This window comes from Enhydra lutris, unplaced genomic scaffold (genome assembly GCF_002288905.1).
Source record: "Enhydra lutris kenyoni isolate GAN:26980312 unplaced genomic scaffold, ASM228890v2 scaffoldscaffold85, whole genome shotgun sequence".
Lineage (NCBI taxonomy): Eukaryota > Metazoa > Chordata > Mammalia > Carnivora > Mustelidae > Enhydra > Enhydra lutris.
In genome coordinates, this window is record NW_019154169.1 from 5,655,967 (window position 1) to 5,680,282 (window position 24,316).

Below are 24,316 nucleotides of genomic sequence, written 5' to 3' on the forward strand. Positions count from 1 at the left end.
CATAATATGCAAAACCTAATTTCTGTTAGAAGTCAGAACTGTGGTAAATTTTGAGGAGGTAACAGCTAATTTTTATTTCATATTTGCAATGAGAGATACATACTTCCTTTCTTTTAAACCACTCTTATGAACATTCATACTTCCTTTCTTTTAAAAACACTTCTGCTCACAGTGTGGTCCATGGACCACTGCTAGTTGGTCAGTTGCTTATTACTGGGTCACAACAAGGTATGTAATGAAATTGAAAACAAGCAATTTTAAATGTTTGTAGAAACTTGACAGAGGAAGTTTATGCCTGCTGAATTGATAATAAAAAATTTAGGGTTGTATTTTCAATGACTACTGTCATTTGTCTAGTCATTCTTTGTGTGTTATATAGGTTCACAAACAGTAGGTAAATTTGTGGAATAGTACCTTAAACTGTTAAATATTATATTTGCAAGCTACATCATGTACAGTGTTTACTGGGACTTCAAAAGTTTTTACCAAAAAAGTCATATCCTTTACTGAATTCCCATGGTTTCTACCTTGTGAGTTTTTTGATGTACAATGAGGTTTGACTTACAACTGAAGAACTTCCCACATTCTTTACATTCATATGGTTTCTCTCCTGTGTGAGTCTTCTGGTGGCGAATGAGGTTTGATTTCCTACTAAAGGCTTTCCCACACTGAGGACATCCATTGGATTTCTCTCCTGTATGTATTCTCTGATGAACAGTGAGGATTGCCTTCTGGCGGAAGGACTTCCCACATTCATTACAAATATAGGGTTTTTCCCCAGTATGAATTCTTTGATGGAGAGTGAGGGTTGTCTTTTGGCAGAAGGACTTTCCACATTCACTGCATATATAGGGTTTCTCTCCTGTGTGAGTTCTCTGATGTACAGTGAGGGTTGTCTTCTGGATAAATGCCTTCCCACATTCATTACATTGATATGGTTTCTCTCCTGTGTGAGTTCTCTGATGATCAATGAGGTATGACTTCTTTCTAAAAGCACTTCCACACTGAGTACATTCATAGGCTTTCTCCCCTGTATGTGTTTTGTGATGTCTAGTGAGAGTTGCCTTCTGGCGGAAGGACTTCCCACAATCCATACAGATGTAGGGCTTCCCCTCTATATGTGTTTTCTCATGAAGAGTGAGGGCTGTCTTTTGACGGAAAGCTTTTCCACATTGATTGCAGACATAAGGTTTCTCACCTGTGTGAATTCGTTGATGTTCAATGAGATATGACTTCCTTCTAAAGCTATTTCCACAATAAGGACACTGAAAGGGTTTCTCTTCTGTTTGAGATCTCTGATGCATGATAAAAATAGACTTCCTGCAGAGGAACTTACCGTATTTGCTGTATCCATGGGTTTTCTTCTCAATAAGAGTTTGTGAATGGGCATTGAGATTTGACTTTTCGATTAAGGCTATTCCATCTTTATTGTATTCATAGGGTTTTTCTCCTCTGTGAGCTCTAGTATGTGTAAATAACATTCCTTTCATAAGGAAGGATTTTTCACATTCATTATGATCTAAAGATTGCTCAGGAGTTTGAGTCTTCTGATGTTGAATAAGCTCTTGTTTACCACTCAGACTCCTTTCTGTTTGTTTACAGAGATTCACTGTAGTATGAATTTTCTCATTTTTAGTATTGAGGAATGATTTCTCCCATCCATTACTCTCAGCGAACTTCTCTCTTACAGGGCTTATATTTCTACTGACTAATTCCGAAATATTTTTTAAAACCTTTCCATCAGGCTTATATTCACGTAGTATTGTTTTTGACATAATACGGTTCTTGCCTACAGGAAACGTTTTCCCAAAAATATTACTTCTTTCCTTAATTAATCTTTTGTGGTTGATGAATATGACTGATCGAGAGTGGCTGTCTTGGTATTCTTTGAACTTCACTAAAGCATCTTCAGCTTTTCCATCTTCTTCTAGAAGAGAATAACAACACTGTAAGTTTTCACATAAATGTTATGGATTGGATGTATATACAAACAACCCATTGTGCAACTGTCTGCCTCACTATCGTGATCTACACAAAGGCCAAAATAAACTACCTCTTGGTAGGGAAAATTCATATGATATAAACACAAAGCTTGCTACACAGTTAAAATGAGGAAAAAATGGCATAAGAAAAGAACACTCATACCTTTGGCATATTGTTAATATAAGCTACCTTGAGCAGGTATAATAAACAAAAGGACAAGTAAACAGAAGACAAAGGATGATGAAAGTGGGATTGTTCTTGGAATGGGCAGATTCAGAAATAAGGGAGTGAGCTTATTAAGGGTACTAACCAGTAAGCAAGGAAAATGTTCAGGTAGAAATGAAAGCCTAAATATTATTCCCTCATGCCTAAATATGTGTTATAAAATACTTCCACTTGTTTCTTCCTCACTTGCATGTATCCCATCCATGGCAAATGAATTTTCTCAAGCACTCATTTCCTAGTGTTGAGAGAAAACACTGTTTATAGCCTAGGCCCTAACTCTCCACACAACTTATTTTCTCCTGAAAGGGAAGACTTTGAGAAACCTCTTTCCATTAGGAATTGTAAAATAAACCAGAGAACAAAGTATACTTAAAACATGAATATAATCACTGTTGTATTCTGACTGCTGTTACCATCAATTTTTTCTTCCAGAAATGGTCAGTAACTAAATTCTCCTGACCATCAATTCTAACTTTTCCTCCTTTGATTTGCTGAATTACTCTTTCAATTTTCAGGAATGATGGGTTTACGTTTTCCTCTCAATGCAGTAACATAACTTAACTCCATTATTCCCTATGGGGGATGTGAAGGCCTAGATTCCTCAACCATATGCTTACAGCACTAATTGATTCTGTTATTTTTCTTTCTTTTTTTTTTTTTTAAAGATTTTATTTATTTATTTGACAGAGAGATAGATCACAAGTAGGCAGAGAGGCAGTCAGAGAGAGAGGAGGAAGCAGGCTCCCCGCTGAGCAGAGAGCCCAATGCGGGCCTCAATCCCAGGACTCTGGGACCATGACCTGAGCCGAAGGCAGAGGCTTTAACCCACTGAGCCACCCAGGCGCCCATTTCTTTCTTTTTTTTAACTCTATTATTTTTCTTATAATTTTTGGCTATATCTGATTATTGTTACCTTATCACCACCCATGTCTAGTAGGGTAATTTAAAATACGGATTGATGAATCCATATATATTATAAATAAGACACAAGTACAATTGACTTGTGTCTTATTTACAATAGCCCTTAACTGGTAACTGCCCAAGTATTCATCAAAAGGTAAATGGTAATACTGTGTCATGTATATATACAATACAATACTACTCACCAATAAAAAAAAAATCTGATACACAGTGGAAAGAGATGAATCTCATTTTTCAGAGTGAAAGCTTTATGCAAAAGAGTATATATTATACAATTACATTTATGTGCAGTTCTAGAACACACTAAAAGTAATCTGTATTAGTAACTAGAGTTAAATCATCTTTCTAAGAACCACAACCACCTTCAGAGACATTCTACTATTCATTTATCCAAAAGCCTTCATATATTATTTGTATCCTTTCATGTATACAATTTATCTGAAATTAGATTATAATTATAGCCTGGACCATCCATTTCAAGAACTCTTTCAACAATCTGCTATTTTAGTATGAATATTATATGTAGAATGCTCATTTGATAATATTGCCTTCCCAACTAAAAGTTAAGCTCTTGGATGTCAACATATTATTGACTATCTTCTGAGTATACATTAACACACGGTTATCTGAGATAAAGGAATATGATCTTGGCATGTATATTTAAAAGAACTTATGATTAAATGATTTCTGAATGGATGAGAAAGATGTTTTCTTTGCATAGCATCAAGAGAGGTAACTGGGGCACCTGGGTGGCTCAGTCGTTAAGCGTCTGCCTTCAGCTCAGCTCATGATCCCAGGGTCCTGGGATCGAGCCCTACATCAGGCTCCCTGCTCAGCGGGAAGCCTGCTTCTCCCTCTCGCACTCCTCCTGCTTATGTTTCCTCTCTCGCTGTCTCTCTGTCAGATAAATAAATAAAATCTTAAAAACAAGAGAGAGGTAACTATTGAATATCTAGCCTCTATTATTACAGTAAGAATAAGTAAAAGAGAGAATCTTATTTGGGGGAAATGTTAACTGGATGGGGAAAGAAATTTGATCATAACAGAGGATGCATCTGTTCATAATTTTCAGATATGAGTAGAATATGAATGCAGCAAAATAGGAATTGACATGGCCTGGAGTAGTCAAGGAACATTTCATGGAGGAAGCGAAACTTGATCTTTTAACTAAATGATATGTAGTATTGTATAGTAAAGAATATAACCTTGCGCAAAGAGACATCTGACATTTGCCTTTGGCTTCTGGGAAGTAATCACTAAGCCCTTGGAATATATATTTGTTTGCCTGGGAGCTTTTGGCCAGCCAGAAAATCACAATGTAATTTAGGGAGGTCTTTGACCCACACCAACAGTGTGATTTAGGGTGGGTGCTTTGGGTCACACAGTATCAGCTTGACCTCTCAAGGGGCTGAAAACTGAGATTGGCTACAAGTACAGTTAATCATGCCTAGTCATGGAGCCCCAATATAAACTCTGGACAATGGACTCAGGGGATGCTTCCCTGGTTGGCAATATTCTGTAGGTATTGTCACACCAGCAAGGTAATGCTGTCTATGATTCTATAGAGAGAGGTTAACTAGAAGCTTCATGTTTGGTACCTTCCTGGACTCTGCCCTTTGTGTTTAGCTGATTCTAATCCGTATTTTTTCTTCTGTAATAAACCATAACTGTATTATAGCTTTCAGCAAGTTCCCTGAGTCCTTATAGCATAGTGTTGATATTCATGCTAGGCTTGGGGACTCCTGAAATTACAGTTGGCATCAGAAGTGAGGGTAGTCTTGTGTATACTACTGTACCCTCTAAGCTGTAGTTGGCTAACTTTGCAAGCATCTACATGGGTATGTAGCATCTATCACACAGAGAAAGGTCCAGTTGTGACGAATAAAATCAATTGTATGGAATACACCTGGGAGACTAGAACAAAGAGAGATGAATAGAATTCTCAGTCACAGAGAGAAATAAATTTGGAAATGATCAGAAGGGAAATTTTTCTGTCAGAAGGAACTTAAATTTTATATAATAAGTGATATCTTTTTGGTATATTGATAGTATAAATGGAATAACTAGGTAAAAACCATGGCAAATCCAAATAGTAATTACAGCAGTTACTGAAATAATATGCTCTCCTTTTGGAAGAGGTTGGTAGCAAATGAGAATATGAGAGTAGATGTAAAGATATTTCAGAGTGAAATAACACAAATTGTGGAGAGATCATTAAGTATAGCAAAGATGAGGGCACCTGGGTGGCTCAGTTGGTTAAAGCCTCTGCCTTTGGCTTGGGTCATGATCCCAGGGTCCTGGGATCAAGCCCCGCATCGGGCTCTCTGCTCAGCAGGGAGCCTGCTTCCTCCTCTCTCTCTGCCTGCCTTTCTGCCTACTTGTGATCTCTGTGTCAAATAAATAAATAAAATCTTTAAAAAAAAAAGTATAGCAAAGATGATGGAAGCAACCTGATACTAGAAGGGGCTGACTATGGGGAAAAAAGGAAATAGAAAGAAGTAAGGATAAGGTAAAGACAATGACTATTATTTCTGATAAATCAATAATTGAAAGGATGACACAACTGAATGTTGTATTGCTGTAGGCAGATCAAAATATACACTAGAGTTCAAGTGGGAGAAGTAGGCTGAAAAAGTATATTTGAAAGCCATTCACATAAAACAAGAAAACCACACTTGAGAATGGATCAGATTATTATAGTTTACAGTACTTTTTCTAAGAGAGAGAGAATGCACAGACGTGGAAGTGGTCAGGGAGATATGCAGGGGGAAAAGGTGAGAGAATCCCAAGCAGACTGCACTGAGTGCAGAGCCCAATACAAGGCTTGACCCCACAACTGGAGACCAAAACCTGAGTGACCAGAGTGGAAACCGAGAGTCGGATGCTTAATTGACTGTACCACCCAGGTGCCCCAACTCATAGGACTTTTATAAAGGCAAGGATTGAAGATGAAGAAAGAGCCTTTAAGGATACCAGTGAGAGACCACTGAAATAAAATCAACTTATTCAGTAAGTATTTAATTTCCTAGGCAATAAAGAAGGAGGGAGGAAAAGCAATGAAGATGTGAAAAGGCACTCGGGGAAATAGGATTAAAATGAGTTAGTGTTTTTTATCCAAATCAAGGTGGGTAGGTATCAGGTATCTGAGCACTATGCTATGGAACAAACTTATTGGAAATAAATATATTGAAAAAAAGTGGTACTAAAATTATCTTAGGTCCACAGTATATGGATTTTGAAATCTGATGGCAAGTGTCATGGTGAAAATAGGATGTGAGCCGACTGCAAGAAACAGGATATTGCACAGGTAAAGGAAAGAAAATGAAAACTAAGAGGAAGAAATATTAGACAATGTTTTCTTTGTTTATTTTTTTTGATCGATTTAAGAATACATATAAATAGGAGATTAAAGAAAAAAGAGAAAGGACTGAAATGTTAAAGACATGAAAATCAAGAAAAAAGGCCTAAACCTAAATCCCAAAATGTGATTCATGGACCTTAGTACGTGAGATCCTTATGTGAGAGGCAGGGAAGGGGAGAGGCAGTCCACAGAATCAAAACGATTTTTGTTAATAACAACACTCCATTTGTCTTTTTAAGCTGGGTGTCTCATTAGTACTTACAGAATTTTATTTTATGAAGGTGACTGATGACATAGGCTAATGCCATTAAAAGATTTTCACTACATTTCCTGAGAGGAGGCGACATATCATGCTTTGTAGGGCCACACGTAGGAGCAGCAGGCTTGGTCAGGAGGCAGAAAGGAGAGAGTGGGAAGCCTAGCCAAAGCCTTTTTTGGGACTTGCTTGCATGGGAAAGGCAAAGCAGGATAGGGGAAACAGTTTAAGATTGGCTTTTTTGAACAGTATTGGAAGCTATGGGTTACAGGGGTGGTCTATAGTTGTGTAAGGTACCTGGCCCCGCGTGATTTAGGGGCCAGAAAATGTTGCCTTGGTGTGACAGTTAGGTAAAGGAGGTAGTTGAGGGTATGGACTTGGGATTGGTTGGTTTTTGTATGAAAGGCGGGCTTACCAACAGACTGTCTACTCTCTCTACAGATTAGCTAGCTCTGGGAGGGGCAATCTCTCCCCAGCCAGCAAGGCCCTCCAAAGTTGTCAAAACATCATAAAATATAAAAGATAAAAAATATGATTAATACAGCAGGTAAAATGCTGGCACATCAGCAGAAATGAAAACACTGGCACCAATCTATAATAGTAATCACTACATTTCTATTCCATAAGAAAAAAGGTGTCATGTAAGACTATTTTTGATAGAGCAAGAAAAAATCATTAATTTTATTAGATCTCCATCCTTGAAGACACATATTTTCAATATTCTGTGTGATGATTAAAGACGTGTATGCATGAAGCACTTCTGTTGCATACCAGAGTATAATATATTTTGTGAAGAGAAGTGCTGGTGTAATAATTTGAGTTGAGAACTGAATACAGGGCCCTCTTCCCCTCCTGCTGCATCCAAAAACAGAATGTTCCTGTGAAACTTTTCATAAGCTGAAATGGCATAAAGTGAAGAAGCAATAACCATTAATTTACACAGAAAATTTTTTGAGTATTCCCAGATCCAAAAAAATAACCTTTCCTCAGCTCTTCTGACACATCTTGCTAATCAATGTGCAGAATAAATTGAGACAAAGCACAGATGCTCAAAGCTATGGCAGCCTGATGCTGAGATGCTGAGTGTAGTTCTGGGGGAGGAGCTTGGCTGGGCCTCTACAGCTCTCAGCAAAACAAAGTGCTATTTTTGCTTTTCACCTTGTTTTATAAAAGCAAAGAATCCTCTTCAGATTTTTTTGGTTAGTGAAGACAGGTACTAATGGAGATCTTTACGAAAACCAAAGTGGCATAACATGAACTTTCAAAAAGCAGGGAATATCTGTATCTACTTTTTATGAAAGAGCATTTATTTGAGAGTACAACTGATTATTATTCAGACATGGGTATCTAGTAGACATTTTTCTTAAGATTTTATTTATTTATTTGACAGAGACAGAGATCACAAGTAGGAAGAGAAGCAGGCGGGGTGGGGGGGGGAGCGGAAGCAGGCTCCCCACTGAGCAGAGAGCCCGATGCGGGGCTCGATCTCAGGACCCTGAGATCATGACCTGAGCTGAAGGCAGAGGCTTTAACCCACTGAGCCACCCAGGCGCCCCTAGACATTTTTTTTTTTTAAGATGTTGTTTATTTGTCAGCAAGCACAAGCTGGGGGAACAGCAGACAGAGGAAGAAGCAGGCTCCCCACTGAGCAAGGAGCCCGATGCAGGACCCTGGTATCATGACCTAAGCTAAAGGCAGACACTTAACTGACTGAGCCACCCGGGCATCCCTCTGGTAGACATTTTCTTGAACAATGTGAGCATGTTAATTCAAGGAAAACATATGCTAATATTTGTAACCAATGAATATTTGTAACCAATGACCTTTCAAATAAAGGTCATTTTGTTAGAAAGCTTTTATTTGCTACTGTGAGCTTGTCAGCTTCCCAATTCTTAGACTTTTCTGATGATATTAACAAATATTAACAAATATTAACTGATTCTGATGATATTAACAAATGTGGCCTCTGGTATTTTTTTAAAATTAATATTGTATATGGAAATACGTTAAAATTTGGAAGATGTTAGATGTCACTGAACTGTTACTTTCCAAATGATTAACACATAATATTACCGAAAATGTATGGGTAAAATACCCATTTAAGTAGACCACTGGATTTTATTTAACAGTGTACAAAAGTTCATTGTTACGATTTCAGGTTCTATATTGCAACTAGCTGTTCAGGAACTACCAATTGTTACATTTGGGTGTAGTGTTAATGAAGAATATCTGTGACAATCTAAAGAGGCTCTTAAATACGTCTCATCAGGGATGCCTGGGTGCTCAGTTGATTAAGCATCTCCCTTTGGCTCAGGTCATGATCCCAGGGTTCTGGAATTGAGTCCCACATTCCATCGGGCTCCTTGCTCAGCAGGGAGCCTGCTTCTCCCTCTGCCTGCCACTCCCACTGCTTGTGCTCACTCTCTATTTTTCTCTTTCCCTCTCTGACAGATAAACAAAATTTTTAAAAAATATATATATATTTCTCATTCAACCTATGTATGATGCATGAAGGAGGCTTTCTTCATATATTTCAATTCAAACAATTTTTTGCAACAAATTGAATACAGAATCATATGTGAAAATCAGCTATTTATTAAATAAATTTCAATTATGTAACAATTCCACTTTTGTCACTATTGTTTTTCTTTTTGGAGATAGTTATTTTTTGTAAAAATATGATTTTAAGTCAACATGTAATAAGTATATTGTTTTAAAATGATAAAAAATATTTTGTTTTAACTTCTCACACATTTTTGGTAAAAGTTGAAAATGGTACAGTAACTTTTAAAAGCTGACAGTTTCTAAAAAAGAGAACTATACACCTGCTTAATGAATGAGTAATACCACCTGCTAGGTGTTTACTGAGGAGAAATAAAAACGTCTGTTCACAAAAAGATGTTTACAAGAATGTTCACAATAGCTTTATTCATAATGGCCCCAAACTGGAACATTTCAAGTGTCTATGAACTGGAGATGTATAAACAAACTGGTATATTCATACAACTGAATACTATTCTATAATTAAAACTACTGCAAAAACATGTATATATGTCTCACATATTAAGCTGAATTAAAGAAAATAGATATGAAAAAGGTATGGATAGACAAAACTAATCTATGCTGGTAGAAATCACAAGTGTGATTATCCTAGTGGAAGGGACTGACTTGGAAGAGGCATGAAGGAACTTAATGGGTTAATGGAAATGTTCTTTATATTGGGTAAGACATACATGGGTTTATGCTTCTGTCAGAACTCAAAGGACTTCACACTTAAGATCTCCACATACAGGGGTGCCTGGGTGGCTCAGTGGGTTAAAGCCTCTGCCTTCGGCTCAGGTCATGATCCCAGGGTCCTGATATCCAGCCCCACGTTGGGCTCTCTGCTCAGCAGGGAGCCTGCTTCCTCCTCTCTCTCTGCCTGCCTCTCTGCCTACTTGTAATCTCTGTGTCAAATAAATAAAATCTTAAAAAAAAAAAAAAGATCTCCACGTACATTATACCTACAAAACATGGAGTAGATTCTTGGTAAGATAATAGCAGTCAGTATCTCTATAAACAATAAGGTAAACAAGGAAGAACTTTCATGAGATGTGATAGTCAAAATCAAAATTTAGATTTTAGAGGGATAGAAGTCAGTCATGTATAGGCATGTCAAAGATCTCAGGCCTTTAAAAACAGATCACAACTACTTAAAAAAACCCAAAATAATGGGCGCCTGGGTGGCTCAGTGGGTTAAGCCTCTGCCTTCGGCTCAGGTCATAATCTCAGGCTCCTGAGATGGAGTCACGCATCGGGCTCTCTGCTTGGGAGGGAGCCTGCTTCTTCCTCTCTCTCTCTGCCTGCCTCTCTGCCTACTTGTGATTTTTCTCTGATAAATAAACAAATAAACAAATAAATAAATAAATAAAATCTTTAAAAAATAAAAATTAAAAAAAATGTAAAAACCCAAAATAAAAAATAACAGGTGTTGGTGAGGATGTGGAGAAACCGAAAGTCTTGGAAATGTAAAATGGTGTAGCCATTGTGGAAAACAGTATGGTGGTTCCTCAAAACAGTAAACATAGAATTACATATGTTCCAGCATGTATATACATTCTGGGTATATATCAAAAAAGCTGAAAGCAAAGACTCAAGTAGATATTTGCATGCTCATGTTCATAGCAGCATTATTCATAGTAGCCAAAAGGTAAAAACAACTCAAGTGTCCATTGCATGAGCAACATATGATATAGACATGCGGTTGGAATATTACTCAGCCTTAAAAAGGAAGGAAATTCTGATATACTACAATATGGGTAGACCTTGAGGACATTATGTTAAATGAAAAAACTAATCACAAAAAAGACAAATACCACATGACTCCACATTTATGAAGTACCTAGGCAGATAAATTCATAGAAACAGAAAGTAGAATGGTAGTTGCCAGAGGCTAGGGGGAGAAGGTAATGTGGAGTTATTTTTGAATGAGTACAGTTTTAGTCCTACAACATGAAAAGAGTTCTGGAGATGGATGGTGGTGATAATTGCACAATGTAAATGTGCTTAATGCCACTGAACTATATGCTTAAAAATGCTTAAGATAATAAGTTTTATGTTATGTGTATTTTACCACAATTAAAAAAATAGATCCCACAAAACATGTGAATGTGTCAACTACCTGAGTCCACTGGATTAACTCTGTACAGACTCACCAAGGTAGCTCTGACTTGGAAAAATTCTCTCCGCTGTCCACGGTTCTTCTCCTTGTTCCAACTTGCGGATCATATCGGGCTTAGTCATGTGAAACCCTGGTAATAAAAAATGAGACTTGGTATAAGCTGCTTGGGCTTCAAAACTATTGAAGGGAGAGAAAGATATAGCTCTAAGGTGACAGACAAGGTATGCATTAACATCTTACCAAGTTAATACCTTGCACTAGGCAAGTGAGGACCTAATCACACTGTCTGCTAACAAAAAGGGAGTCATCACCTCTGATCTCTGAAATTCTAAGTTCATATGCTTTAGAAATTCTTGAAAGGAGATGTATGATGTTGAAAGATTCAAGGAATTTTCCTTACCAACAGAGATGAGATGGCAGTAGTTTTCCAACATGACATCCCTGTAGAGGGCCTTCTGTGCAGGATCCAGTTGCTGCCATTCCTCCTGGGTGAAGTCCACAGTCACATCCCTGAATGACACTGATCCCTGTAAGGGCATACTCTAGTTCATCCTAAAGTGATTGGAACTAGTGAGAACTAGATATTGGAGACCATGTTCAGTGGTCAGACTAGTTTTCTTATTTTGTGTTTTCTACTGTAGAAATTTCTCTCTGATAATATTTACTTATTATCTCATGCTAAAAATATATAAGATCATACTATTTGCCTTAAATGTGACTGGTTGCCTGGTGGCCTAAAATGAATAAAACCCTGGCCTTGCTCATGAAAAGTTACTGGTTACATGAGAGGCATACATATAAATACATACACTCAACAGGTATTACAGATGAATGACAGAAATATGTACAAGGGAAATACTATGAAGTGAAGAAAAATTTCATTTTGTATTCCAAGGCTTCACTGAGGACATCAAAATTTTGTCCTCACAATGAATTTGTTTTGTACAGTGTATCAGCTTTTAAAATTCATGGGGAGAAGAAAATTAGTAAATTGAGGAAACAGCAAAAGGCACAGTATGTTAGGAAAGAGTCTTTGTGCTCTAAGAAGAAAAACATATATCAAGGTGGGCAGTGGGCATGTTCATGGAATAATACTAGAATTTTCCTACAGAGCAGTGGTCTTAAAAATGTACTGAGAACACTCTCAACATATTTATATTTACTTATAAGGCATCAGTCAGCATTAACGGCAATCCATAGAGTTGATGATCTGCTCCTGAATACGATCTGTTAGTATTTTCCTCCCTTTCAATATACTGTCTTGTACATTCTATTCTAATGCATACCCCACTTTGCTTGTTCTGCTGCTTTGTGGAGTATAAAGAAATGCTAAATAGCACCTATGTTATCTGATAAAATTTGTACTTCAAAGGCAATACTCTTGAAGACTGGAGAAGGCTTGAGGTGTGTTAAGTGGGAAAGAAAATTAAGTAACCATTGTTGGAGACGTTTACTAGATTAAGGTGGTATTAGTGGTCTAGAGAGGAGAAAACTGGTTAGTGGATAATGGGTTGCAAAAGAATTGGTCATAAATTGGTTGTAGAGTGACAAAAAAAGAAGCATAGCTCTTGGGTTACCTGTATAGGCAAGTGGGGAGGTGCTGAGACTAGAAAATGGAAATGGAAAACAGAAGAAAGAATAAGCTGGACCAAAGGAGATAATGAAGTATACCTTGGAAATGTACTTCAAGTGTCTATGGGACATTCAGGTGGTCATAACTTTTGGAGATTGGATGTATTATTCTGACACTCTGAATGGAAGTCTAGGATGGAGAGAGGTATTTGAGAGTCACTAGAATTAGATCAGTATAACCTTTAGAATGGATCTGTGCATAGAGAAAAAGAGTGAAGAGAAGAGAACAAATTGGCATCTGGGGAAAATCAGTATTTTTTTTTAAAGATTTTATTTATTTATTTGACAGACAGAGATCACAAGTAGGTAGAGAAGCAGGCAGAGAGAGAGGAGGAGGCAGGCTCCCCACCAAGCAGAGAGCCTGATGTGGGACTCGATCCCAGGACCCTGGGATCATGACCTGAGCTGAAGGCAGAGGCTTTAACCCACTGACCCACCCAGGCACCCGAAAATCAGTATTTTGAAGATGGGTAGATGAAGATGAATGTTCTGACAGACATGAAAATAGGGAAAAGTGCCACCTTTGATTCAAAGTAGAATGTTTCAAGAATGGACTAGCATATGCATTTCATTCTGCTGCACCCACATATAAAAAATTAGAAGAAACTAAAAAGATAAGAAAAAAATCTGTAACGGCATTGAAATACTGGAAAGGTTTTCACTGGCTGGCCACCGTTTGTATGAATTGGATAAAATGGACAGGAAAATCACAGAAGGAGAATGCAAAATCATAGTTTTCTGTACAAGCTTGCAAACAAATCTCTATCTTGGAAACCTCACACAACAAGACAGCTTACCACAAGCAAATAATGTGATTTACCAACTCTACCTCCCATAGTATCATTGCAAAACCTAAGTTATTGGAGATGATCAAAGCTTTTCCATGTCTGTTCCTTGACTCCTCACAACTTAGATCTCAAATCAGTGTCTAGACAAGATAGATTCATTAAAGATAGATAGATTCAGTAAAGTAATATATTCCCTTTTAAATCAAAATAATACTTTTTTGTTCTAGCAGTACTTTTGTGAGAAGACTAAGAAAGGAGATGATGAGTAATATACCAAGTCAATATGTAAACATTGGCTACACCTAGAAGGTACACGTGCAAAGGCTTATGTTTATCTGGTTGGAATAAGAAAAACTGGGAAGAGATCTGCAACTAGGTGGGGAAGGTGAGGAACATAGGATGCAAAATTTAGGGATGTAAAACCCTCAACACACTCCTCACATTTTACGCTTAGGCCACTTGCTTGCCCTACTGGAGACAAGTTTCATGGAAGCAATTGCCAACATCCTGGAAATTTAAGGATAGGGAAGCAAATGTTTATATCACCTGAAAACAACTTATTTTAGAAAGAGAGGAAACATCATCTCACCTGAGGCATGGCTTTGAGATTTGCAAGAGATGAACCTTCTCTTTTGAGCCTTTCTTTTGGAAAAGGGAAGAATCCTGAGAAGGCAGAGGATACAAAGAGCATGTGAAATCATATTTGACTTAGATCTCCCAGAATAATTCCGTTAAATCTGCATCAGTTTTCACTGTTGCAGCACTTGCCCACTCCGTGTACCCACACGTATCCAGGGTGGTGATTAGTTGAGAAAAAGGGCAAATCCTGCTCCCTTACCACCAGAAACCTAGTCTCTTCATGAATTAGATTGAATCTGGGCAATCTGTCGTTGGTGGAGAGAGGGAACATTGTGCTTTTCCCTCTGCAGCTCTACCTTCCATCTCCCATGGAAGACAGGTTTGTCATATATTTCCAAATAGTTCTTCATGGACTTTCTACCAATTTACACTGTTAGTATCAGCACAGGAGAATACCTCCCCATACTCTGATGAATGCGGTTGATAATAAATTTTTAATCTCTGCCTAATAGGTATATATTGTAGTTCTAGCTTACACATTTCTTACTATGAGAGAATAAGCTCCTTTTCTTTTCTATTTCTATAATGGCATCTTCTTATAGTATGTCTATTTTTCTCATGTTTTAATTTCCTAATTGATATTATCTTTTTTATTTAGTAAACTAACCCTTTATTTTAAATTAGAAATAATTTTTCTTAGTTGCTTCTATGACTGTTAAAGTGTTTTTACCTTGTGAAGCTTTCCTTTTATTATTTTTTTTAAAGATTTTATTTATTTGACAGAGAGATCACAAGTAGGCAGAGAGGCAGGCAGAGAGAGAGGGGGAAGCAGGCTCCCCGCTGAGCAGAGAGGCAGATGCGGGGCTCGATCCCACTACCCTGGGATCATGACCCAAGCCAAAGGCAGAGGCTTAACCCACTGAGTCACCCAGGCACCCCCCCTTGTGAAGCTTTCTTTGTATGTCTTCTTGTTTAGCAATACTACAAATATGTAAGTAATCCATATTTTTTCAATTAATGTGAAATGGCATCCCTATCATATATTACATATCCCTATATGCTTGAGAATATCTGAACTTTAAGTTCCTCTACTTAATCTTTATTGATTCACCTGTATCATAGTGATAAGCATAATTATTGAAAATTAACTTACTAATTTACTAATAGCTAATTTAACTACTGAACAACACTTTTTAGTAGTACAGGTATGGCACTAGAAAAGAAATTGATCTTTCCATTCCGTAATGTAGGTTTCCTGGGGAGAGGATGATCCATGCTAAATGAAATCTAAAGTACTGACTGCTACAGTGAATGTTTTAATTAGCAAACTATTTAACTATTAAAATGAGACTGGCCTTGTGATTAAAAGTATACCAAGTACTTTTTTATTGTCTTAGAATGCCTGAAGAAGCTAATGACCCTGCCATTGATTTCATCCAGAAGCAGGAAACCTCACGCATACATCAGTGTTGAAAGTACTGGTTATGGACAAAAGTTGTTTTTTACTGCTTCCTATCCATGGAGCACTATTAATTTCAACACATTGGTTTTAGTTTACATAGTGTTTCCCTGTATTGAATCTTACCATCTGGGAAATGAAATCTTACCTCTTCCTTTCCAATACTCATACCTCTATTTGCTAAATTGCTACTGAGGTACAATTTTGGAGGTAGGCTTAATGACCACTCTTCAGATAATTACATCTTAAAAACCCAACTAGACAGTGGTCATGCAGTTTTTCAATCACAAAACCATCACAAATAATAACAGTAGGTTACAAACACATGCACAGTTACATTCAACCAAACTTACTCAGAAAACCCCCATCTCACAGTACCCATATGTCATTTACAACCTCAGACAGCACAAGGCATAATTCCAGGCAAAGTCAAAAAATCACTTTAGTTTCTTCATAGTCACCTATAGTATCAAGCAGGACTCACACCTACTCTAAAATTAGACACGTAAGGAGGAAATCCGAGGCAGCTACACAACTCCGTCCACTTTTCACACATTCGGTCCCAACATCTCACAGAGTAGCAGGCACCCAAAACGCAGCAGGTTGGGCACAAGAGGCCGCCTCAATTCGGGACACACACGCAGCGCCCGCTGTTTGAGGCCCCGCTCCCAGCGATCGAGCTTCCTCCGGGTCAAAACAGACAAACCCCTCCCCTCGCGGAGCTCGCTTAAAGTCAGACCTGATTGTCACCCTCAGGGTCACGCCCACGGGCCACGCCCGAGGCCCCGCTCGCACGGATCCGAGTGACTGATTACCGTGGGCTCGGTTCCGGTTCCCTCCTCAGAATTACCAAGCCGGGCTTGAACTCCCTGTTTCCTCCCTGGCCTCCCCTCCCGGACCGGATAGCTAGCCTGGCCTCTCGGTCCGAGCACCGGATTCCCGCCTCCTCAAGAGCCCCTAGGACCTACCAACCTCACCCCCGGCCAAGGATCAGTCGTCTGCGCCTGCGCACTCCCGCGTGGGCCGGAGCTCCCAGGAGTCCACGGGGCGGCGCGTTAGTAGCCTAACTGTGCAAGCTACCGGCTCTGGGGGCTGTTTGTGTCAACGTCCGCGCTTTTCCAGAGTGGACTACGTTTCTCACAGGTTAGTGAGTTAGTGAACTTCATTCTCTGGTTCATTTTCCTCTAGGCTTACGGTCACAGTTTTCCGTGTGGTGAGTGACCCCGGTCTGGGTGCGGGAGGAGCTCCCCGCGGGAGGTCCGGAGTTTTCCAGGTGCGTTATGAGCAGGTGGAGCAGGAGCGTCAGGCCAGTGTGAAGAAGGTGATTGTGTGTTTGTGTGAGCGTGTGTGCGGGATTGTGTGACTGAATCGGCGTGGGATGTGATCATGAGTGTGTGTGTGTGTGCGCGCGCGCGCGCGATGGCGAGGCTCTGAGTGGTCCAGATTAAGGCTCCTGGGACTGTGTGGGGGCGGAGCCTTTTTTTTTATGACCCTGTTCAGTTGTGACTGTGAGTTGTGTTGTACTGTGATTAAGTGGTTCCATGACAGCGCTATTGTGACCAACCGAAGGCTAATCAGAATTGGCCTAGTGTAGCTTTTTTATTTTTTAGATAAGGCAGAGCTTCATTTTTGCAGTTCTGGTGCTGAGGAATCTGTGGACAAGATCCCAGTGTGACTCATTCTGTGCCTGTGAAAGGCCTCGAGGCCATAGTTAACCACAAGGGACCCCCTGTTCTGAAGGATGGCCTTTGTTGCCTTCATCAGTGCACGCTGTATGTAAGATCCAGCCTAGTGCTTGAAGGAATAGAGTACATTGAGTGTAGCCTATTCTTGACTCAATTGTAAGTTCCACTTGGAATTTTTTGTATTGGGTTTTCTTTCAGTGCCTCTATCATTTCATCTTATAACCACACTGCACAGAAATGCTAGTTGCACAAAAATGGCTGTCAAAGGGAAGTTGAACATTTGAGACCTAGAATGAAGGTTACTACTAAAAAAGCACAGCCCTATGTTTATTGTGGCAATTTCAGAGCTGGAATTGCCCCCAAGGCAAGGTTCTGGGAATACATGATACTGAGGCACCAAGAATAGGATTACTTCCTTGGAATCTGCCCCTTAGCTCTGTGGGGTCAGGCTGCATATTGCAGATCCATGGCATTTTTATAGCTCTGTTGACAGAAAACTGCTGTGAACATAGAAACAGATTGCAGTCCCAGGTTTCAGTGAATATGAATTTTCCTTATGGTACAGGGAACAGTCAACAGTATTCCAGTCTTTCTCATACCTCCATTAGTGTGTGCTTAGTACATATCACGGGGGCTTGTTAGTGATGAGGAAGTGTGTTCTTGTTTAGCCTGTCTGGGCTCCAGGAAAGGCCTGCTATGTTGTGCTTTCCTTTCCTTTCCCGTTTTTGCTGTATTCCAAAGAAGAGCAATGAGGGGAGAACATTGTTATAGTTACACATCTCAAAGCCAAGCTAGAAGTCATCTTGAGCTTTCTCTTTGTTTTGTGAAATTTCATTTTTGTTTTTCAGGATACAGAATAACTTCATCTTAAATGCCTGCCAAATAGTGACTTACACATTTACCTGGTCTCTAGGTCTTCTCTTCCCAGTTAATGATGGTACCATGAGGATGGATCTCCTTTCCCAGTTCCTCATCAAATGCTGTTTCTACAGTTAATTTTCATATAGACACTTGCCAACACTTCCCCTTGTATGCTTTTTGTTGTGTTCTCATCATGCAGACATAGTCCTTTTTTATTTTACACAGTGATTTGTTAAGGAGGAGACCAATATTTAGGTAGAATTATACATTTGATACTTTAGATATTCTCCAGACACATGAGTGGAAAAATGGCAAGGTGGATAGTTTGATTGATTTCAGTGTACTATATAATGGTCTCTGAGTCTTGAGCAGGGGTCAGCCGACTTTGACACAGCAGGCCAAATCCAGCTTGTGTCCTGTTTTTTTGGGTCTGTGAACTAAGTCTGGTTTTAACATTTCTCAATAATTAAAAAATATCAGAAGGAGAGCCATATTTCATGACATGTGAAAATTATATGAATTTCAAATTTTGATGTCTACAAATAAAGTTTTGAATTTGGTCAGTGAAAAAGTTTGTGGAAATTTGTTAACTCTTTTGTTAAATAAGCACCTACATAATATCCTTGATTTTACTTTTAGGCCCACAAAGCCTAGCATATTTTCTATCCTTTACAGAAGTTACTGACCCCTAATCTAGAGTATCTAAATTAAAATCTTAGTTTTGCTGTTTAGTATTTGTGAGTTTGGATGATATGTTCAGCATCTTTCTATTCCATAATTTGTAAAATGCAAATAACATGAATTTCAAAGGCTTTTTTGAGGATTAGGAGCTTTAATATTAATAGGGCACTAGAACAGTGACTGACAATAATAAATACTTAAGTTAAAAACTTGTTATTTTAAAAAAATTTTTTATTTTTTTAATTTCAGTGTTCCAGAATTCATTGCTTATGCACCACACTCGGTGCTCCATGCAATATGTGCCCTCCATAGTACCCATCTCACCCAACCTCCTACCCCTCTCCCCTCCAAAACTCTCAGATTGTTTCTCAGAGTCCACAGTCTCTCATGGTTCGTCTCCCCCTCCAATTTCCCCCAACTCCCTTCTCTCCATCTCCCCATGTCCTCCGTGTTATTCCTTATGCTCCACAAATAAGCGAAACCATATGATAATTGACTCTCTCTGCTTGACTTATTTCACTCAGCATAACCTCTTCCAGTCTCGTCCATGTTGATACAAAAGTTGGGTATTCATCCTTTCTGATGGAGGCATAATGCTCCATAGTATATATGGACCTTATCCATTCATCCATTGAAGGGCATCTTGGTGCCCTTTGTGGTGCCCACAATTTGGCGACTGTGGCCATTGCTGCTATGAATACTGGGGTACAGATGGCTCTTCTTTTCACTACATCTGTATCTTTGGGGTAAATACCCAGTAGTGCAATTGCAGGGTCATAGGGAAGCTCTATTTTTTTTTTTTAAAGATTTTATTTATTTGACAGAGAGAGATCACAAGTAGACAGAGAGGCAGGCAGAGGGAGGGAGGGAAGCAGGCTCCCTGCTGAGCAGAGAGCCCGATGTGGGACTCGATCCCAGGACCCTGAGATCATGACCTGAGCCGAAGGCAGCGGCTTAAACCACTGAGCCACCCAGGCGCCCGGGAAGCTCTATTTTTAATAAAAACTTGTTATTATGTGGATAATCTAGTCTACCTTCATAGATAAGGAGCAGTGGAAATGAGAAATTAATTGTAATAGACACTTGTAAGTAAGAAAATGGACCATATGTTCAGATGGTCTAGAACAGGAATCCTTCACCTTAAATGATTTTCCTTGGAATTATATACCCAATTATTGCATATTTATTTTATTAATGCATACTTTTCTTGGGGAAAAGTCTATAATTTTATGATACTGTCTAAGGTGTACATGACCCAAACAAGTTTGGAACCACTAACTTAGTTATAATAACTTATACTTGGAAGTTGACTTTAGGAGGAGTTTGTCTAAAAATAATTTCCTGTATTATGTAAGTATTATTAATCACATTACATTTAGATTAATATTATATAAAGAGATATTCTGATATCAAAAATATAAAATTTAATGCTATGCAGTTTTCATGTTTATGAACTAAAGTACTCAAGAAATTGCCAAATTATAAAGTTTAACTATTATATGCATTTCTTAGCAGTTTTTCAAGGATTATATCCAATAGGGTACATTAACCAGGCATTCAGTGAGAAAGGCAATGATAAAGCCGCATTTATTAAGGCTCTACTGTGGGGGCCCCTGGTTGGCTCAGTCGTTTAGTCTCTGCCTTCGGCTCAGGGCATGATCCCGGTGTCCTGGGATCCAGCCCTGCATCGGGCTTCCTCCTTGCAGGGAAGCCTACTTCTCCCTCTCCTACTCCCCCTGCTTGTGCTCCCTCTCTTGCTGTGTCTCTCTCTGTCAAATAAATAAAATCTTTAAAAAAAAAAAAACAGCTCTATTATGGACCAGTTTAGTCTGAAAATGTCACCTGAGTTGTGCTCATTCACAGGCCAGTCTTAAAATGGAAAGTGTCTCATATTGATGAAATAAAGTAAAGAGGGAAGGAGACTTGGTAGGTTTATTAAGTCATAGTTTTCATAAGTAAAAGATGGCCCATCCTACAATTCTTTTTAGAAAAATGCTTTAAATGGAAATTGTTGTTCTATATTCCTGATGATGAAATTCACATAGTCTTCTTGAAAAAATTATTAATCCAAGATAAACTTATATAATAGAAAGTTAAGAGTACTCATAATTTTAGGGGTGCTTGGCTGGCTCAGTCAGAAGAGCACGTGACTCTTGATCTTGAGGTTTTGAGTTTGAGCCCCACGTTGGGTGTAAAAATTAATAAAAAATAAATAAAATTTTTAAAAAGTATGCATAATTTCAGCATCTAGAAATAGTCACTAACATTTTGGTATACTTTAAGTTTTCCTTGTGTGTATATGATTTTGTGTTTTTAGAAAAATTTACAAGGGTTAGTCATTAAAATAAGACCTCTTAGACTGAAGGAGGATTTCAGTCCAATCACTGGTTTTGTTATACTTCCATGTCTGTAGTATCAAATGACAGAACTAAAACAATTTAGTGATAAGTTTGATGCTTTTTTATTCAAAGGAAAACAATTCATGGATTGGGGGAGTACTGTGCCTCCCATGCAGTGGGACATTTCCGGAGGGATTTTGGGCAAGAGAGAGTTTTCTAGAATGTTAGAAGGACCAACACAGAAATGGTATGATTGGTTAAGAGGTCAGGAATTTCTTTAAAAGACTAATAGGTCCTATTTTTTCAGGTGAGGTAAGCTGGCTAAAGCTGGGATGACAGATTGTGATTGGTATATGTTAGGATTCCTTGACAGGTGTTTCCTTTAAGTGCAGACGAATTAAACTTTAGATTTGTGATGTGGGCCAGGTCACTAAGGTGGCCTCCATTTTGTGGGTTGTTTTTTGTTTTTTTTTTTTTTAAGATTTTATTTATTTATTTATTGGACAGAGAGAGAGATCACAAGTAGGCAGAGAGGCAGGCAGAAAGAGAGGGAGAAGCAGGCTCCCCGCTGAGCAGAGAGCCTGATGCGGGGCTTGATCCCAGGACCCTGAGATCAGGATCCGAGCCGAAGGCAGAGGCTTAACCCACTGAGCCACCCAGGCGCCCCATTTTGTGGGTTTTGATATACAAATCAGTTTTATCAGTTGGTAGAAGAAGGAAGTGACAATGATGCCCAACTGATTTGACAAACCTTTTGACTATTTGCATCTTTTGGAATTATATAGATAACAATTTATGCATAATTCCAGGAGAACAAATTATCAAGTAAGGGTACTCAGAATTAAGTATTTCCTTTTTTTTCTTCTTTCTTTTTTCTTTCACAAGACAGCACCAATATCTCAAGAGCAACTATCTTGTCTCCGTTATATAATTTATGCTGACAAGGTTGGGTTTATAATTTCAGATAACAGAATTAGATGTTAGTAGTTATACATTAAAGTCTGGGTTAGACAGAAAACAAGATTGAGTTTTTGTTAACATTTTCAGTTTGTTACCTAAGTGGGTCAGATTCTCTGAGCTAGTTTTAGGAGACAGAGTGGTGACTCTGTAGCTGCTGTCCTTTTTTTTCCTGAAAGTTGTCATGGTAATGTTTTTAGTGAAGACTATATATATATTTTTTAAGATTTTTTAAATTTATTTATTTGACAGAGAGAGGGAGATCACAAGTAGGCAGAGAGGCAGACAGAGAGAGAAAGGAGGAAGCAGGCTCCCTAGTGAGCAGAGAGCCCGAGCCCGATGTGGGGCTCAATCCCAGGACCCTGGGATCATGACCTGAGCCCAAGGCAGAGGCTTTAACCCACTGAGCTACCCAAGCGCCCCAAGAATTTCTTTTTTGAGACACCTTATTTGATATAGCATTGTCATCATGCTTTTATTTCTTTAATATGATTTCCTTTAGTTCTTTGAATATATTTACAATGGTTTCTTTGATGTCTTTGTGTGTTAAATCTGACATCTGGTTGCTCTAACAGGCAGATTTTCTTTTTGCCAGTGTATGGCTCATACTCTGCAGTTTCTATGCATGTCTTACACATTTTCTCTTGGCAGATAGACATTTTATTTGTCAAAGATTTTATTTATTTATTTGAGAGAAGGAGAGCACAAGGAGGGGGAGAAGCAGACTCCCCACCAAGCGGGGAGCCTGACACAGGGCTTAGTGCCAGGACTCTAGGATCATTACCTGAGCAAAGGTAGATGCTTAACTGAGACATCCAGGTGACCCACAAATAGACATTTTAGATAAGATATTGTTATTTCTGCATTTACCAGCTTAGGAAAATGTCAGAGGAAAATGATGCTTTCAAGAGGAGATGGAGGAAGGGCCTGAACTGTTCCATGGCCACAAAAACCAGTTAAGGGAGCAAAACCAAACCAAATCGAACCAAACCAAAAAACAAAGGGAGATTTTTTTTTTTTTTTTACAAAGTTTGATTCTGGGAAACTAATGTTTGGTTTAAAACTTGCTGAAAAGAACAACATTAGTTTGGTCTTTGTAAGAGTATCTGTTGTATACTGCATCGCTTTCTTTCTGACCTCAATATGGAAATTAAAGAGGGAGGAATAGGTAAGCCGGGAATATAGAAGGGCTAATCCAATCCATCTCTAAACACTGTCACCCTTAGCTGGTGGGAAAAAGAGAGCAAGGAAAGGGAAAATAGTTTTAAATGTTTGGTCTTAAGTCTACTTTGCAAACTCTCATTATTTTACTGTATTTTAGGGCTTTTTGATATAAAATTTGTATATACTGTATACATAGGTATGAAAAATACCAACTGACCTTAGTAAGTACCCCTCAATATGCTCTAGTCCTAGGCAAACATTAATTCACTTTGTCTATTTATTTGCCTTTTCTGGACATCTCATATAGATGGAATTATACAACACGTGGTCCTTTGTGACTAGCTTCTTTTATTTACTATAGAGTTTTGAAGGTTCAGGTTGTATATAGCATGTATCAGTATTAATTTCTTTTTATTGTGTAGATATGCCACATTTTGTTTATCCCTTTATCATCTGATGGATCTTTGGGTTGTTTTTAGTTTGGGGCTATCGTAAGTAATGCTATCATGAACATTCATGTACAAGGTTTTCATTGAATATATGCTTTAATTCTCTTATATATGGAAGAGTAGAACTGGTGGGTCATATGGTAATTCTATGTTTCACTTTCTGAGGAGCTGTTATGAATAATGCTGCTATGAACATACGTGTATGTTTTGCATGGACATATACTTTCATTTCTCTTGTGTATATACATGGGAGTAGAACTGTGGATGTATGTTTAACCATCTGAGGAACTGCTAGGTTATTTTCCACAGTAACTCA

At 38.5% G+C, this 24,316-nt stretch overlaps 1 protein-coding gene and 1 pseudogene across 2 annotated transcripts in view; one reads left to right on the top strand and one right to left on the bottom strand.

Annotated features, from left to right (window-relative positions):
• Positions 1-24,316, bottom strand: part of LOC111161452 — a 637,630-nt pseudogene that overhangs the window by 223,689 nt on the left and 389,625 nt on the right. Inside the window, exon 11 of the transcript XR_002641531.1 lies at positions 528-1,282. The product of XR_002641531.1 is annotated as a zinc finger protein 208-like (transcript). The remainder of the gene's footprint in view (positions 1-527; positions 1,283-24,316) is intronic.
• LOC111161451 overlaps positions 1-24,316 on the top strand; it is a 678,116-nt gene that overhangs the window by 41,316 nt on the left and 612,484 nt on the right.